General features: G+C 38.5%; 1 long non-coding RNA gene across 1 annotated transcript; it reads right to left on the bottom strand.

The window, feature by feature from the left end:
- Window positions 1-289: 289 nt before the first annotated feature.
- Window positions 290-17434, bottom strand: LOC117311127 (uncharacterized). The gene is made up of 3 exons (XR_004525263.2): window positions 15944-17434; window positions 8835-8968; window positions 290-953 (listed from the first exon to the last, which is right to left on the bottom strand). It is a non-coding gene; the product is annotated as an uncharacterized lncRNA (long non-coding RNA).
- Between the last annotated feature and the right edge of the window lie 239 nt (window positions 17435-17673).

Consider the following 17673-nt stretch of genomic DNA (forward strand, 5'->3'; position numbering starts at 1 on the left):
AATGATATTCAGGTTAATTTCCTATTCTCTCTAAGGAAGTAATTGGTTGGTTGGTATGAGAGATGCTGTGGCTTCCAAGGGTGAAAAGTATTATTTTGTTGTAATTTCCGTCTACCTAAGGATGGGAGAGGCCCAGGACACTGCAGTCAGTATATTATGTGGAGCAGGTTATATTGTGGTTTCTTTATGAACTTTTACATGTTTATTTTCTATGCAAGTTTGTATGCTCCGTTTTGAGTTTTGGTAGATAAGCGGTAACTTTGGAATACTTGGAGTTTTATATATATATATATATATTTAACTTAGTTGTTAAAGCCGTGGAGAGTGTACTAGTCTACCTAGGTTCAAATTCTGGCTTTACCCTATGACTTCCCTGTGGCTTCCTCTGCTCACCTATTAAAAAGGAGGATAATAAGACTGCTGTGGTGAGTTATATACTAAGTGCTATTTAAACATTTGCTATAATGATTATGTATACTCGAAGGCAAGGAACTTGCCCCTTGATCGTCTCTGTATTCCTAGTGCTTAAGAATTCCTAGTGCTTTCCTAGTGCATTGTCTTAGGATAGAGATAGCTCAGTATAGTTCTTCTCACTATAAAGTACTGTTACATTGAAAGTCTTTGCTTGTGTACTAATAATCTACGACATATCTGCTGAGGACAAGGAAAGGAATAGTTTTAAAACTGCAATGGATAACAAAAGATTGTATGATGTAATGCCTTTATTATGTAATTATAAAACTAACAAATGATCATGGTAGGAAATTTGAAAAACTCCTAGACAAAATAGAGATCAACAAAATTTGGAGTAACTTTCAGAGTGTAGAGTTGTCCATGAATATTAGTGCTTTCATATTTTCCAGGACTTTAAGTAGACTCTGCTTCTTAAGAGTCTATTCATGATATTTTACTTTAATGATGTTTTCATCATGGGGACACACACACACAGAAATCTGTTAAAAAAAAAAGAAAGGCATGTAAATCACTGATGTTTCAGATAGCCACATGGAATAAAATGAGAAAGGTCAACAAGCTGAAAGAATGTGGAGTAGCATCTCCTTAACTGCTTACATAATTCTGATAATTACCTCTTTGTGGATAAAGTAATTAATGGGGAATCTAATTCAAGAAAAATGTATGAACTTCAAGCCTTCTCAAAGCCAAGTATTTCTTTACAGAAAAGGTTACTTTCCACGGCCATGCTTCCTTATTACCTGACAGGGAAAGAGTATTGTATGGCAAAGGATCTTCCCGAAGGATGGTGCTTCCCACACTGATTGTCATAAATGACTTCGGAATTACTGTTGCTGTATTACCAAAATCTTAAACTAGGATATTTTTGACAAATGCGGTCCTTAGTTAATTTTTAGAGCTACAAACTGTCAGATGGCTCTGAAATAACAATTGTCTGGCTATTCTTCAGGGTGATCACAATATGGTAATGACCTTGAGGCATCACTAAAAAGGAGGAAGGTGTGAGTCTTCCTTTGGTTCCAGAGTGAAATGCGAGTTGGAGTTGGAGTTGGAAAAGAGGCCCACAACCAAGTGATAGAGAAAGGAAATGTGAGGTCATTGGTGAAAAACCAGGTTTAAGTTAAGGTGAAGAGGCATGAGGAAATGGTCAACTGTTACAGTATTACAAAGATCATCAAGAAGCATATCCATGAATGTGGTTCTTATTGCAATCTGCTGAAAAAGAGACAAATATCCTGGCCTGGCCTTCATGGAGATTATATTTTATTGATTCTGATAATAGATTATTGTTGAAAAGGGCCTCCTATAAATTATAACCATGGAAAGGCAGCAAGATAATTTTTTTTTCTTTATGTATGTGTTTCTCATTCCTACTCACTTCTCTCTTAGGGGAAGAGAAAATCACAAGAAACAAAAATGTCAAATCTCAGCTATTCATTTTCAAAATAATTTTTTCCCCAAATTCCAGTGGAGGCAATAGGTTAACTGTTAAGATTTGTAAGGCTCAAAAAGCTAGATTTTTACAAAGTGTAGCCAAATTTTATTCCATAAATAATAGCTTTGGAAAGAATATGCGATGATGCAAAGTTGGAAAAAGCTGGTTTTTCTTCCATAAATGACTTCACTGTGTTGGGAGAAGAGACAGAGAAGAAATCAAAGTAATTAAACATGAGGTGAGTTTTCCTGATAGGGGACTCTAGTGCTTTAAAATAGACTAGATAATCCTAGGGATAATCTGAGGGTAGAACAGACCAATGCCTCATTTCCAATCTGGTACCCTGGAAGAAAACAGTGTATTTCCTTTGAGGTTTTTCTTCTGCTTTGTTTTGTTTTTGGTTCATTTTGTAATCAACCTTATTAAGGTATCATTTACATACAATAAAATGCAGACATTTTTAGTCAATGGTTCAGTGACTTGTAATTAATGTATACATTTGTATAACTACCACCCCCATAAAGATAGATAACAATTCTCAAACCCTAGAAAGTTTCCTCCTAGGCTTTCGCCAAAGTATCCCCATCTCCCACCCCAAGGCAACCACGGATCTGTTTTTTATCTTTAGAGATGACTTTTGCCCAGTTTAGAATTTCATGTAAGTTGAATAATACAGTAGGTGCCCTTTTGATCTGGCTTCACTTGCTCAGCACATGGTTTTTGAGATTCATTCATGTTGGGATGTTTTAAACCAGAACTTTAGCCTGGGTGGCTGATGTTGTCTGAAGGCACCTATAGGTACATCTGAGTCTCTGGCATTGTCACAGTCTGTTCTTGGCTCAATATTTTCAACTTTACTAAGACGCACAAGGCTGAAGTAAGGAAGATCATTGTCAGTATAATGGAGGTGAAGTGGGTTCTGTTATATAATATTCTCAGCATAAATTGACCTGCTTGGAATCATTGTGTTGATAATCGACAAGGATACTCTTCCTCCAAAAACCTTGATACTATAAAACTAAAGGACGCTGTCCTAGGACTCTTTTAGTTTTCATTTTTTGGGAAACATTTCTGGAAAATTCAAATGCTCACAACCTGAAAGAAGCAATTATTCACCTGAAGGCTGACTCTGCTAAAGTTGAGTTGTCCGACCTTTACATGCTGATAGAACCCAAATAGCCTTGTGAAACAATGCTCTCTTATTGGATATAAGCACGTAGATTGTTTAAGATGGACGTGTATATGCAGTAAAGTGAAAAAACTAAATCTTTGAGTTTCCCTTGCTGGGTTTTTTTATTTTTTCATTTAAGTTTCTATAGCATATGCTAATAGTTTAGGGTAACCTCAGGTTAGTTTTAGGTCCACTCTTTACATAAATGTTGAAGTATTCCATACCCACCTTTTTTCTACCTTCCTTCTTTTCTTCCATCTTTCCTTTCTAACTTCTTATAATCCATTATACTTAATCCTGCATTTGTTGAGGTGGAAATTAGTGTAGGAAAATTGAAAGCAGTGTGAAATTTTGCTGTTCAGAATGCATGTTGACTAAATTCTATATTGAGAAAAGGTCTGAATTTACCCACAGTAACCCTTTCTCAGAGTCTTTGAATAAAGGCCATAGAAACTGGTCTATATATAATATCCTGACAGGTATGTAGAATTCATTGCCCTCAAAGAGCTTACCTGGCGTAGATGCATGTGAATGCATTTAATGATTGTTTTATTGGCAGCAGTGCCAACATACACAGTTTGTTTTGTTTTATATCATTCTCATTACCTGCTGTTTACCACTGTATACATTGCTAATTGTGTGTTTCTATGGCTTGTGAATTTCACGACCAAATAATATGTAATTTATTGCACACTTTAGTGTAGAAGATGGAGACTCCATAACTTTTCGTGTGCTCTTTGCCACTTTGGAATGTATTACACTGAGATCAGACAAAGTAACAAATTTATTTCAAATATGCGTGATAGCTAAACATCAATTAGGACTGATGGGCAATATTTCTTCTTCCAGCAACATAACAGTTTTTAAAGACTAAGCCATTGAACGTGGAGTTACTGAACATGGGACTCAGTTCACTGGGATCCTTCTTAGAAAAATAAAGGACAACTTGAATTGGATTTGTGTGGCTTATTCAGGTAGTAACTAATCAGCTACATCTTGGTGAACTTAATTTGTCACGATCGTTCGGTATTTTATTAACTCTCTTCCCCTTCTTCCCCCGACTCTCACGAGAATGGATCATGAGTATCTTAAAACATACTAAGTCGTCTTCCACCCCTGTTAATCTAACTACAAAAGCACACTTTCCTTATCCAATGTAACTTACTGTCTTTTAGAGTGGCTGGGGTTTTAATTCTCTACAAAATTAAAACCAGCAAAGAGAAACATTTTCAAGGAGCCACCACATTGTAGAGCTTTAGAAATAAGACTTTAGAATTAAGGGAAAATATATCATTTTATAGGTAAAGCACCTGAGGCCTAAAGTAGGAAGGTAACCATCGAGGTCAGGGAAAGGTGTGGAAGATCAGGTTTCAAGCTGAGAAAGAGACTACAGGAACTCAATCTGAGCAGGTCAAAAACTGAAAGGAGACCACGAATGTTCTGGGAAGGCTGGCATCTGGCCTCAAGTGTGAGATTCAGACAGGGAGTGGGCCCGGGGGGAACTGCGCTTCTGCAGTAGGCAGAGAAGTCCACCTCATCTCCGGAAAGTGCCACTGACATCAGAGAGTTGAGGGGAAAGAGCAATGAATTCCAGTCCACCTGAGAAAGCAGGCCAATCTGATTAACTCTGAATTTAGGCTTATTTCAGATACTTCTTGAGAAAGAACTTGGACAAGAGCAAGTCCCACGCAGCCTCTTTTAAATCCATGCCCAGTATTTTCTGGTGGAGCTGCTAAACCCTCCAAGTGACTCCAGTATTTTAATTTCACTCTATATTTAATTCCGACAGTTCTATGATTGATTATTTAATGGGCAAATAAGTAGGGTCACAAAAGAATGTGAATGTGTTTTACACATGAGGATGGGTGGAGTGGAGGATGGGTGGAGTGGAGCAGTCTGGAATAGGACACCAATAAAAAGGGATCTTGGTAAAGAAGAACGTCTATTAGAAATGGAGAGGAATTCGCAAAGAAATTTGTGCCTGACACCACGCCCTTCTCTCTGCATGTTTAGAAGCTAGTTTCTAATTTTAGTTTCATAGGAGATGTACCTGTGATGAATTGTCTTTTATCTCCACACTATTTATCACATGGACATATTGTGTAGTTTGTGTGAGAGAAAGTAAGTGTTAGAATTTGTCTTGGCAAGCAGCTATAAACATTTCCTGGAACAATCTAGGGTAGAAGGAAAAGGAAAGGAAGGTGGAAACAAAGGGGAAAGACAGCTAATGATGCTGGAGTCTCTCGCTGGGATTTGTGGTATCTCTTTTTGAAACTACGTACAGAAAGTCAGAACTTGACTGATTGTTTCTTGATCACGGTTTGTTTTCATTTTTGTTTTTTTCTTGCTCTCTCATCAGTTACTCCAGCCAGTGCCATGTCATTTTCAGTTTCAGTAAGCATGCCGGTCTTGTTTCCATTCACATTATTCATGCAAAAGTTGATGGAACTGATGACCCCGAGTTATCAAGGAAACATTAGATACACCAGTAGATACATTTCTTAATTTTAGAAAAAAATTACCGAGTGAAGGTTAAAATAACTCCTCTTAAATTTGTCATTTAAAAAAAACTTCTCCTAACATACAATACCTCATTGCCTAATAATGCCAGATAAATGAAGAATTCCTATGTATTCATGAATGCAGCCTAGTCTGTATATTTCTTGGCAGGTATGACCGTTACCGAGGGTGACGGCCTAGTTTGCTGGCCATGTCCTGTCTCCTAGAAAGTTGTAGTTTCTGTTGTCTTTCAGTTGGTCCATTGGATATCAGAGGTGAATTTATAAAACTATACTTCCCTTTACACTTTGTTTTGTCTTGTTTTTTTTACTTGAAGTATAGTTGATCGACAATGTTGTGTTTCAGGTGTACAGCCAAGTGATTCAGATACATATATTTCTTTTTCAGATCCTTTTCCATTATAGGTTATTACAAGGTATTGAATATAGTTGCCTGTGCTATACAGTAGGACCTCGTACTTTATCTATTTTGTATATAGTATACACTTACTTTGTGTGATTCAGGCTGGTCAGACCACATGATTATTTTCGCTTCTGATGTAATTTTTTCAGGTCCAACCTCAAATCTTTGATAAGAAGATATTTTAAAATAAGTTTAGCATGTGTGTGCTCTAAATCCAACAGTAGATATTAGAGATGTGATTTTGCACTAGGTATTCCTCTCTTTTTTGTTCTTGGCCAACCAATTGAAAATTAGCTTTTACTTTCTGGTTGGTTTGCTAGATGTTTATGACTATAATAAAAATCTTAAATTTTGTCTCATATCTTAAAACACAATCTGAATTAGCAATGGATATTGTGCTATACATAGGGGCTGTGATATAAATATAGTTTCTAACTTCAAACACATATAGCCTAGAAGGGAACACAGACACATATGCAGCAATTATGGCAACTGCATTTGTTTACTAAGTGAAATAGTACTGAGATGGATAAAGTGCTAGCAAGCCTTGAACAGCCAAATCAGCTTCAAAAATAGATGTGCAGTTCTTTAAAAATCTTTTTAACATTTTTCCAGCTACATGTAGAATGTAACTTAGCATAAAAACGGTATGGGTTTTATTTTAAGTAATTTAGCATTTTGACATCCTCATAATGAATTTAAATCCAGAAGGAGGTTTCTCTCCATGATCTCTTAAAATGGTCCTTGATCATCCACAATATTTCCCATCATCACAAAGGTGGTACCAAGGGCAGGGAACTCCAACATTATTAAAGTTTCATAAAGCAAAGTCAATTTTAAGAATATAATGTCCCCAAACTGATAAAGGTCTTGACAGATAATTTCAAGGGAAGCATAAATTATTTTCTGTTTGTCAGAGGGCAAAAATATTTAGGTTGAGTTAATGAATGGTAGAATTTTTGAGTGGAGAGTGGAGTTTTTTTGAGTGGAGAGTTTAATCTACTTAAAATATTACGTAGATCTGTACTGTCAACAGATGCTAGCCACGTGGCATTATTTATATTTAAACAAATTTAAAAATAAGATTAAAAATTCAGTTCCTCAGTTGCATTTGCCATAGTTCAAAGATGTTTATTTGCTCCATGTAGCTATTGAATACTGCTTTGCATAGTACAGCTATAGAATATTTTCATTATCACCAAAACTTCTATTGAGCAATACTAAAATTATACCCAGATGTTCACAGAGAAGGCAACCAAGTCTCAAGGAAATAATATAACTTCCCCAAGGTCACACAGCTATGTGTTTAAAGAAAAACAAAATGACACAAAGGAAATAGTAACAGAGGCATTAAAGAAACCCAGTAAGTTTCTGGAACAGTCAAAGTAGGGTTTAAAAGTGCATACTTAGCTGTTAGCAGGGTTGAAGCTCTTGATGGTTGGTAAGATCTATCTGCCTGAATTTGGACATTAGCATTTTATGCAATGAATTAAAAGCAAAAAATCATTTCAACGAATGACTCCCAGCTCCATATTTTTAGCCACTGCCGTGCTTCCAGATTATGTTTATCACTTTCATGTACAGGGCACCACGGTGAAATGTGATGGTTTATCTGACCCCAGAGAAATCAAGAAATCTCGTGGGGGTTATGGCTATATTTGAAAAGGTTGATTTTTAAATGCATCATGCAGACTGGCCCTGTTTTAAAAGGGATTCCTGCCATCAAATGATCAAAATGTAAAAACTCTTCTCACCTTGCAAAAGTCAAAGATAGTCCCTGCATCTTTATTATTTCGTTGAAATCCAAATATTATTTTTCCATTCTCTAACTTGTTTTCCTCACAGTGTGATCAACTATTGCCAAGGAAGGAAAGGTTAGATTTATCAATCAAAGTTTGCTAAAGGCCCCCTAGGTAACTGAACCCTCAGGAGAAACAATCGTCATGTATTCTTTTTCTGTTGTTTCGGTATCTTCGTAAAGAGTCATTTCAATATGTTTGGTTCTGTAGCAGAGGTTCTGTGTAGTGCTTATCCTCCTCAGAGGTCCAGAGAGCCTGCGAGTCTGTGAGTAAAGATGGGTAAGGAGAGAGAGGGAAGGAGGCTAGAGAGAGGCTCAGGGCTGAGATAAGGACAGTGTTCTAAAGCCTCCTGGGGGTGAGGCTGGGGTGCACAAACACCCACAACTAATCTAAACAGAAACTGAATAATCAACGGGACGACCACTATGAAGTCATGTGGTCACCTCTCCCTCTAGAAATAAACATTGCCCTCAGTAAGTCTCCTCCCGCCCCAGAAGAGCATTAGGAAGGTCTGGAGAGGGGGATTATTGGCAGAAATGGAAAAAGCAGGTTGAAGGGATTCGCCTGGAGCAGAGAGACCTAGAAACCCAAGCCAGTAGATGGAAGGCAGACTTTTCATAGAAGTCTCCAAGCCCATGTCAAGTTCTGGGACCACGAAATACAAGCCAAAGAGTGCTCATTTAACCCCTTTGGGCCCCCACGGGAGTGGAGGAAGGCTGGACAGAGAGGGAGAAGGGGCCATTGAAGGTACAGTATTTACTATGGGATTTAACTCCTCAAAGGCCTCCCAGTAGCTTCAGATCTGCGCAAGAATCCTTCATGTCCTGCTGGTTTGCAGTGAGTGGCTCACAGCTTTAAGGCCTCTTCTGCCAGATGGAGAACTATTTCAAACATCCTGCCTCTATTTTGTACTGTAGCAATGCAGACAGGAAACCTGACCCCATTTTCAGGTTCTAAAGAGAAATTCTAAGTACCTGAAAGACTGAGGAACATGGTGGCTTTTATTTAAGATGTGGAGATAGAGAGCACATACCTGGACTTGGGCCTGCAGCAGCACCAAGAGTTCCATTTATTTTCTCTCGCATCTCTGTTTCTCCTTTTCTCTTTGCTGGATTAGCCACGGGGACTCCAAGTTCTTCATTGTGTGGTTCTGGTATGAAGGTTCTCCTGGGAATTATAAACCTATTCACCTTCTACATCGAGCACTTCTTATATTTTCCCCAGCAATGTAAGTCATCCTTAAGAGGAGTCAGGGTGCTAGCTTTTAAATATATTTTAGTCATCCCTTTGTACATTAAATGCTCTTTCTTGGAGACTGCTCCTGACAAGGTGTTCACCGTGCTCTCAGCTGGCCTCCTGAAGTTCTGCCCTGCCTTCCCCACCAGGTACAGTTCAGAAGCTGCCCACCTCAGGGTGATGGGTTATCTTCTAGTTGCTTTATTCCTTTCCCTTTTACATTTAGAGAATATAATTTGAATACATAAACTTCTCTGTGACCACAGCTTTGTTTGCAACCCCCAGGTTTTGTTATGGCATATTTTCATTATCATTCAATTAATAAAATTCTAATTCCCATTGCAACTTTATCTTTGACCTACAAAATGATCAGAAGTATGTTTTTAATATCCAACTCTTTGGTAAAATATTGGTTATATATTTTAAATTTCTTGCTTATTCAGAGTCTTGTTTTATAACCAGAATATAATCAATTTTATAAATGTGCCATGTGCCTAAAAATTTCTGCATAATATATATATTCCATCATTGTTGGTGCAGTGTTTTATGTAAATTTAGGCCAAAGTTTTTAATGATGGTATTCAGATCTTCTCTAATCTGCTGATTTCTTTTTGTGATTCTATGTTACTGATCTAGGTAATTTAGATTTTTCTATTTCTACTTAGTTTTTTGGAATTTCCCTTCATATATTGCATTGAAGTTTAGATTTATAATGTATTCCTTGTAAAGTAACAGTGGGTTTTATTATCCTGCCTTATCGCCAGTGATACTTTTTGCTTTCAAATCTACGTTAACATTAAAAAATCTTCCATTTTACTTATTGTTGTTATGACATAATTTTTGAATCCTTTCATTTTCAATCTGACTCTTGTCTCTTGTAGGTGGCATAGAATTAGGTTTTTTGTTTGTTTCAATAATCCTTGTCCTTTAATTTGAGTATTTACAGTTAATGTATTTTCTTATAGACCGTTTACTCCTTGTTTACTATTTGTCCCACCTTGTTATGTTCCTTTTGCTCTTCTTTCTTCCTTTGAGATTTCTTCAAATTCCATTTTCCCTTGTATTAGCTTGTTGTTTTTACATAAGTAGCTGTTACACATGTACCATGACTTATTAGGTCTTTTACTGCTTCTCAAGCAATGCTGAGATCTTAAATTTCTTTTACTACTTTTTCCTCTTCCATTTGTTTTAATGCATTCTAATTTTTGATATATTTTATTATTACTTTTCTGTGCAGTTAGATTTTATTTAGGTTTATCCACTTATTTATCCTTTCTGTTATACATAATTCTTTATAAAGTCCGTATTTTCATCTGTGATAATCTTCCTTCTGCCTGCGTGTCTCCCTTTATAATTTAATTCATTCAGTTCTGATGAGAACATATTTTCTAAATTTTGCTTGTCTGCAAATTTCCTTATTTCATCTTTCCTTCCAAACAACATTTTCTCTGCCTCTAGAATTCCCAATGGGCAGTTCTTTTCTTTAGCACTTAAAAAATGTTATTCCATTATTTTCTAGTATCCAGTCAGTTTCGCTGAGAAGTAGGCTGTAATCTTAATCCTATTGTTCCTTTGAAAGTAATCTATCTCTTTTTCCTTGGGCTGCTTTTAAGATGTCATGTTTTCTTTGCTATTCATAAATTGTACTGTGGTGATCTTAGGTGTGGTTTTCTTTGTATTTGTTCTTGTTGCATGTTTTTAGTGCTTATTGAATTTATGGCTCCATATATTCCTTTTAGCTTTAGAGAACTCTCAGCTGTTAACATTTGTGAAATATTGTTTTCATCCCAATCTCTCTCTCCTTTTTTCTTTGGATTCCATTTTACACATATGATAAAAATGTTTACTGTGGCCCATATGTCTCAAATGCGCTTTTGTGTACTTTTTATTCTCTTCGTTTCCCATGCTTTAGTTTTAATATTGTTACTACTCTATCTTCCAGTCCACTTACCTCTCTTTACTTGTGTCCAATCCACTACCGAGTTTTAAATTTCATATAATTTTTAATTCTATCAGTTCAACTTCAATCAGTTTATGTTTTCTAGTTGTCAAGTTAAATTCTCCACCTTGTCATCTATTTTCTTGAACTTGATAATATTTACCAAAATATGTATGAACTTTAATGTTTAGGTCATCTATGATTCTGATTCTGTTTTGTTTTTTATTCTAATTCTCCTTTTCTTTGTAGTATTGGTGGTTCTTCAGTGAATACCAGACTTGGGATATGACAAGTTGTAGAGAATCTGAATGACATTACAGTTGCCCTTTGAACAACCTGGGTTTGAACTGCACAGATCCACTTATCCATGGATTTTTTTTCAATAAGTAATACAGTACTACATGATCTGTGGTTGGTTGAATCCTCAGATTCAGAACCACAGATAAGAAGGGCCGACCATAAAGTTATATGTGGATTTTTGACTGCACAGGGAGTCAGCGTCTCTAAACCCTACATTGTTCAAGGGTCAACTGTATTTTCTTGAGGAGAGAATTTCCTATTCTTAGGTAGGGAGGAGAGGGGAAGATCACCTCAGTCACTGGACCAACTTCATACTCATTTTCCTTCTTTATAAGGTTCAATGTAGATGTTGCATCAACCTTCCTAACACACAGACACACACACACACACACACACACACACACACATATATGTAGAGACTTCCAATGTCCTAATTCATATCATTATTTTTCCATTGGGTCACAAATCTTTCATAGGTTCTGAACCCCAATTTTGTCTCTTCAGCATTATGAGCCAACTAAGTGTTTGCTTTGACTTCAGTTAGCTTTTGTTTGACTTCTTAGCATCTTGTCTTGTCTACCTTTTATACATGGAAAATACTGCAAGGGAACACTGTTGCTGAATCCAGCTCCGTTCTCTGAATCTTTACTCTCTCTGTGATTTTGGTCCTTAAAATTCTAGCTGCCTTGTTATTTCTCAATTCCAACTCTGGTTTCCTTAGTCCTATGACATTGTCCTAAGATCTACTGGCTTTTCTACCTGTTAGGAGTCACATTTGGTTTCTCAGACTTTTGCTCTTCATCAGTAGTTTCTAAGTGACTGGGCTAGAAAAGCATGTGCAGAATATTGTTCTCACTTCAGTGAGTTTCTTTCTCTATTTTACTTTCCTAGGTCATGGCTACCTCAGTAGCTTTCTAACGCTCACAGTCAAATGTTGCTTATGATTTATCTGGCCTTTCTAGTATGTTTTCCTAAGGTAAACTGATATAGTTGGCAACAGAACTTTGTACTCACTGTTTTAAAAATTCTGTTTTGTCTTTCTATGAATTCTCTTTTTGTCCCATCTTCTGTCACTTTTTCCTACCAAAACTTCCCATTCTCACAGATAGATTATTTTAAGATTAAAAATTATTATTAAGCTAATATGTTAATTTTGAAAGGAATTAATTTTGCTTTGAACAAGAACACAGATTGGTGAATAGAATACGGAAGATTCCTTAAGACCTTTTTCATCTCTAAGAGTAGTATCCAACCATCGGTACCATCATAAGTTTGTTAACTATGGAAGAAAGCAGTCTTTATAAAATCAGCATTATTCAGTAATCTCAAAAACTGCTTCACTTTCCTGCTCATGCCACCAATTTCCAAATGTTCAGTAGGAGCAGAGAATCATGGGATGGGACATGGAGAAATGGCCTGTCGTAGTAAGTATAAATATTGGAAGAATGGAATTATAAATCAAGAGGGTTTTCTATGAATATATTTGAAGTGTTTGTTCCTAAAGAACTTCTAGAATAAGACTCAAAAGTTTAACATAGAAACACCTCTTGATAAGTATGAAACTCAGTAAAATTTATCTCATAATAGTTTTTTCTTTTGTGTTATGTGATTGTCAGAGTCACACAAAACTATTTTTATCTGTACTTCACAGATCTTATTTTTACTATGGGATCAGTGACCCTACATTTTTGAAATGTGGCAAAATAGTTAAAATTGGAACATTTCCCCAAAATCCAGGACATATGACTTACATTTCTGTAGAAGGCAATATTATATTTCTGTCTAGTTCTGGGGTAAACATTTTCATACCTGCCAATCCAATTTGACTAATGTATTGTTTTTACAGTGTGCTAGTGGAAATTAAATGGTAAATTCAGTCAAACAGTCATTTCATACATCAAAAAGGAAAATCAGTCAACACAACTGTCTGACTGAAATGAATGAAGAAAACAATTCAAGGCAAACAACTGTCCCAGTAGACTTGTATAAATACAGTAGTGGTGTCATGTGCAGAATTAATCTTTCCTCACCCTTAACTGGAGAACACTCTGCCAGCCAATTCAGTCACTCAAATGATACTGAATTATAATATTCCAGTTTCATTTGCTCTCAGTTACTGGTGACTGCCCTTCCTTCTCCTTCATCTGTCCATCAGTGGAGAATGTCAGAGCAGGAGAATAGTAATATTGGCATATTGTAATGCACTGTCTTGAATTCTACAGCTTCAAAATTCTTAGGCTAACTCAATGATCTTAAAGAGTCTGGTGCAGAAAGGATATGTGAATTAAATCACAGACCACTGGCTGACCCTTCCAGCACTAACATCCCTTATTCCTGGTTCTAATATATCACAGAATACTCAAGAGGAAGGTTTTGAGTGGTCAGCAGAAATATGGCTCCAAAGCAGGCACATGGAAAAGAAATGTTGTCATCTGTGATCCACTTTAAACTTGACTTTTCTTTTACTCATAAACCAGATTCAGTGTGAATTCTGTTCTGCTAAATGTTAGAATCTGTTGGAGGAGTGTGGCCAATTCTTTTGAATTTTTTTACTCTCTAAATTTTTTTTAACATCTTTATTGGAGTATAATTGCTTTACAATGGTGTGTTAGTTTCTGCTTTATAACACAGTGAATCAGCTATACATATACATATATCCCCATATCTCCTCCCTCTTGTATCTCCCGCCCACCCTCCCTACCCCACCCCTCTAGGTGGTCACTAAGCACTGAGCTGATCTCCCTGTGCTATGTGGCTGCTTCCCACTAGTATCTATTTTACATTTGGTACTGTATATATGTCCAAGCCACTCTGTCACTTCATCCCAGCTTAACCTTCCACGTCCCCGTGTCCTCAAGTCCATTCTCTACGTCTTCGTCTTTATTCCTGTCCTGCTCCTAGGTTCTTCAAAACAATTTTTTTTTTAGATTATTCCATATATCTGTGTTAGCATACGGTATTTGTTTTTCTCTTTCTGACTTATTTCACTCTGTATGACAGTCTCTAGGTCCATCCACCTCACTGCAAATAACTCAATTTCATTTCTTTTTATGGCTGAGTAATATTCCATTGTATATATGTGCCACATTTTCTTTATCATTAATCTGTCGATGGACACTTAGGTTGCTTCCATGTCCTGGCGATTGTAAATAGTGCTGCAATGAACATGGTGGTACATGTCTCTTCTCGAATTATGTTTTTTTTAGGGTATATGCCCAGTAGTGGGATTGCTGGGTCGTACGGTAGTTTTATTTTTAGTTTTTTAGGGAACCTCCATACTGTACTCCATAGTGGCTGTATCAGTGTACATTCCCACCAACAGTGCAAGAGGGTTCCCTTTTCTCCACACCCTCTCCAGTATTTATTGTTTGTAGATTTTTTTAAATGATGGCCATTCTGACTGGTCACACAAAGAGCTTTGGCATGGTGTTCATCATCTAGCTAATCCTAACACGCAGACATTTATGAGAGTAAAGTCAGGTCTTTGCCAGAGCGGGTTGCTTATTTGGGCAACTGGGTTAAATCAAGAAGGGCAAATGTAGGCTGCCAGAGTAAATAAGGAGAGGAAAAACAAAAAGAACAAGACATATCATTCATCAGTGATTTTCTCCCCAATATTCTTAGCCTCCACCTATCTCCATCTTACTGGTAACACAGGAACTAGACTGAAGAATCAGGTAAAAGGTTTCTACAGAAACTGAGGTAATATAGAAAATAAAATAATAAAACATAAAATTGTAAATTTTCTTCCTAGGGATAATTGAGATGATACTTCAATAATAACATAAGATCAGGTGAAGTCTAAAGAAATTTTAGAAAACCTGGATAAAGTAAGAAAACATCTCTTCGCCAGCATCCGAATGTTAGAAAGACACCGAGACATGTGGGCCAAGTTCTGGACAGAAGGGAAACACAGACGCAAGCTTGACATTTGGTGCAGCTTTTCTCCTTGGGGCATTTGCTGATTCAACTCATACAGCCTAGGAGCTGAAAAGCCAAGGAGTTCAGAAGACTCTAACCACAGAAGCCAAAGGGCAAGAGCTCAAGCTGAAGGCAACAACTAATGGAATGACAAGCTACACGTATCCTTAGTCTCACAGGGCTGGGGGAACCATTACATTTAAAGCCTAACAAATACAAGGGTAGTTGGGAATAGGGAGAATCCAAACGTTCACATGGTAATCCCAAAGGGCAACACCCGTAGAGGAAGGACAAGACAGACATAGAGCAACCGTCAGACAGACTAAAAAACGGCTTTGAATGAGCTCAAACTGAGAATGGACTAAGGTTTCCAGGCCCTATAGTAACTGTCTGCCATGGGCAAAAGGAAATCTTTTCAAGAGAACGATAACAACATCCGGAATGTGGAGGCATTTTTATAGTTTCCTAAAATAAGTTAAGCCCCATTTTAATATAAAAAATAATTGGACATACCAGGAAAAAGACTAAATGATCAAAAGCTCAAAAAAAAAAAAGAAAGAAAAAAGACAATATAAGTAGACACAGGAGGACAACAGTTAGTAGGCATTGGTTAAAAAACAAAACAAAACAACTATGATTAAACAAAGAAAATAGACACATGGCAAATAAGTGTATGAAAAGATGCTACACATTCCATGTCGTCAGCGAATTTTAAATTAGAACAATAATGAGATACCACTACACACCTATTCAAATGTCTAAAATCCAAATACCGAAATACCAAAGTTGTTGACGATGCAGAACAACTGGAATTCTCATTTGTTGCTAGGAGGATACTTGGCAGTTTCTTACAAAACTAAACATACTTTTACCATACAGTGATCTAGTAATCATGCTCTTTGGTATTTACCCATAGGAACTGAAAAGTTATGTCCTCATAAAAACCTGCACATGCACAGACACACTCACAAAAAGAGGAAAAGGGGAAAAAATCATAAATCTTGCTCTCGAAGTCCACCTCCTCCATTTGGGATGATTCATTGTCTATTCATGTATTCCACAGATGCAGGTACATCAAGTTGATTGTGGAGATTTAATCCGCGGCTCCTGAGGCTGCTGGGAGAGATTTCCCTTTCTCTGTTCTCACAGCTCACAGGGGCTCAGCTTTGGATTTGGCCCCGCCTCTGCGTGTAGGTCGCTGGAGGGCGTCTGTTTTTTGCTCAGGCAGGACAGGGTTAAAGGAGCCGCTGATTCGGGGTCTCTGGCTCACTCAGGCCGGGGGGAGGGAGGGGCGCGGAGTGCGGGGCGAGCCTGCGGCGGCAGAGGCCGCCGTGACGTTGCACCAGCCTGAGGCGCGCCGTGCGTTCTCCCGGGGAAGTTGTCCCTGGATCCCGGGAACCTGGCAGTGGCGGGCTGCACAGGCTCCCCGGAAGAGCGGTGTGGATAGTGACCTGTGCTCGCACACAGGCCCCTTGGTGGCGGCAGCAGCAGCCTTAGCGTCTCCCGCCCGTCTCTGGGGTCTGTGCTTTTAGCCACGGCTCGCGCCCGTCTCTGGGGTCCGCGTTTTTAGCCGCGGCTCGCGCCCGTCTCTGGAGTTCCTTTAAGCAGCGCTCTTAAACCCCTCTCCTCGCGCACCAGGAAACAAAGAGGGAAGAAAAAGTCTCTAGCCTCTTCGGCAGGTGCAGACTTTTCCCCGGACTCCCTCCCGGCTAGCCGTAGTGCACTAACACCTTCAGGCTGTGTACACGCCGCCAACCCCAGTCCTCTCCCTGCGCTCCGACCGAAACCCGAGCCTCAGCTCGCAGCCCCGCCCGCCCCGGCGTGTGAGCAGACAAGCCTCTCGGGCTGGTGAGTGCCGGTCGGCACTGATCCTCTGTGCAGGAATCTCCCCGCCTTGCCCTCCGCACCCCTGTTGCTGTGCTCTCCTCCGCGGCTCCGAAGCTCCCCCCTCCGCCTCCCGCAGTCTCCGCCCGCGAAGGGGCTTCCTGGTGTGTGGAAACCTTTCCTCCTTCACAGCTCCCTCCCACTGGTGCAGGTCCCGTCCCTATTCTTTTGTCTGTTTTTTCTTTTTTTCTTTTGCCCTACCCAGGTACATGGGGAGTTTCTTGCCTTTTGGGAGGTCTGAGGTCTTCTGCCAGCATTCAGTAGGTGTTCTGTAGGAGTTGCTCCACGTGTAGATGTATTTCTGGTGTATCTGTGGGGAGGAAGTTGATCTCCACGTCTTACTCTTCCGCCATCTTCCCCCCATATATATCTGATTTCCAGCAGGTCTTTACCCTGCCAGTTAGTAATTCAGGACTAATTAGGTGATTGCTTTCATTTATGGCAGCAGTTGGGGGGGGGGGGATGAAATGGCTTTGCCCCTATTCTTGTTGGAAAAATAAATTACACCCACTGTCACTTGAGATCTTATTTTTGCCCCCAATCAAACAAATTAGCGTGGTTCATTTTCCCAGCATTCACTCCTGAACAGACG

Source organism: Tursiops truncatus, chromosome 1 (assembly GCF_011762595.2).
Source record: "Tursiops truncatus isolate mTurTru1 chromosome 1, mTurTru1.mat.Y, whole genome shotgun sequence".
Classification (NCBI taxonomy): Eukaryota; Metazoa; Chordata; class Mammalia; order Artiodactyla; family Delphinidae; genus Tursiops; species Tursiops truncatus.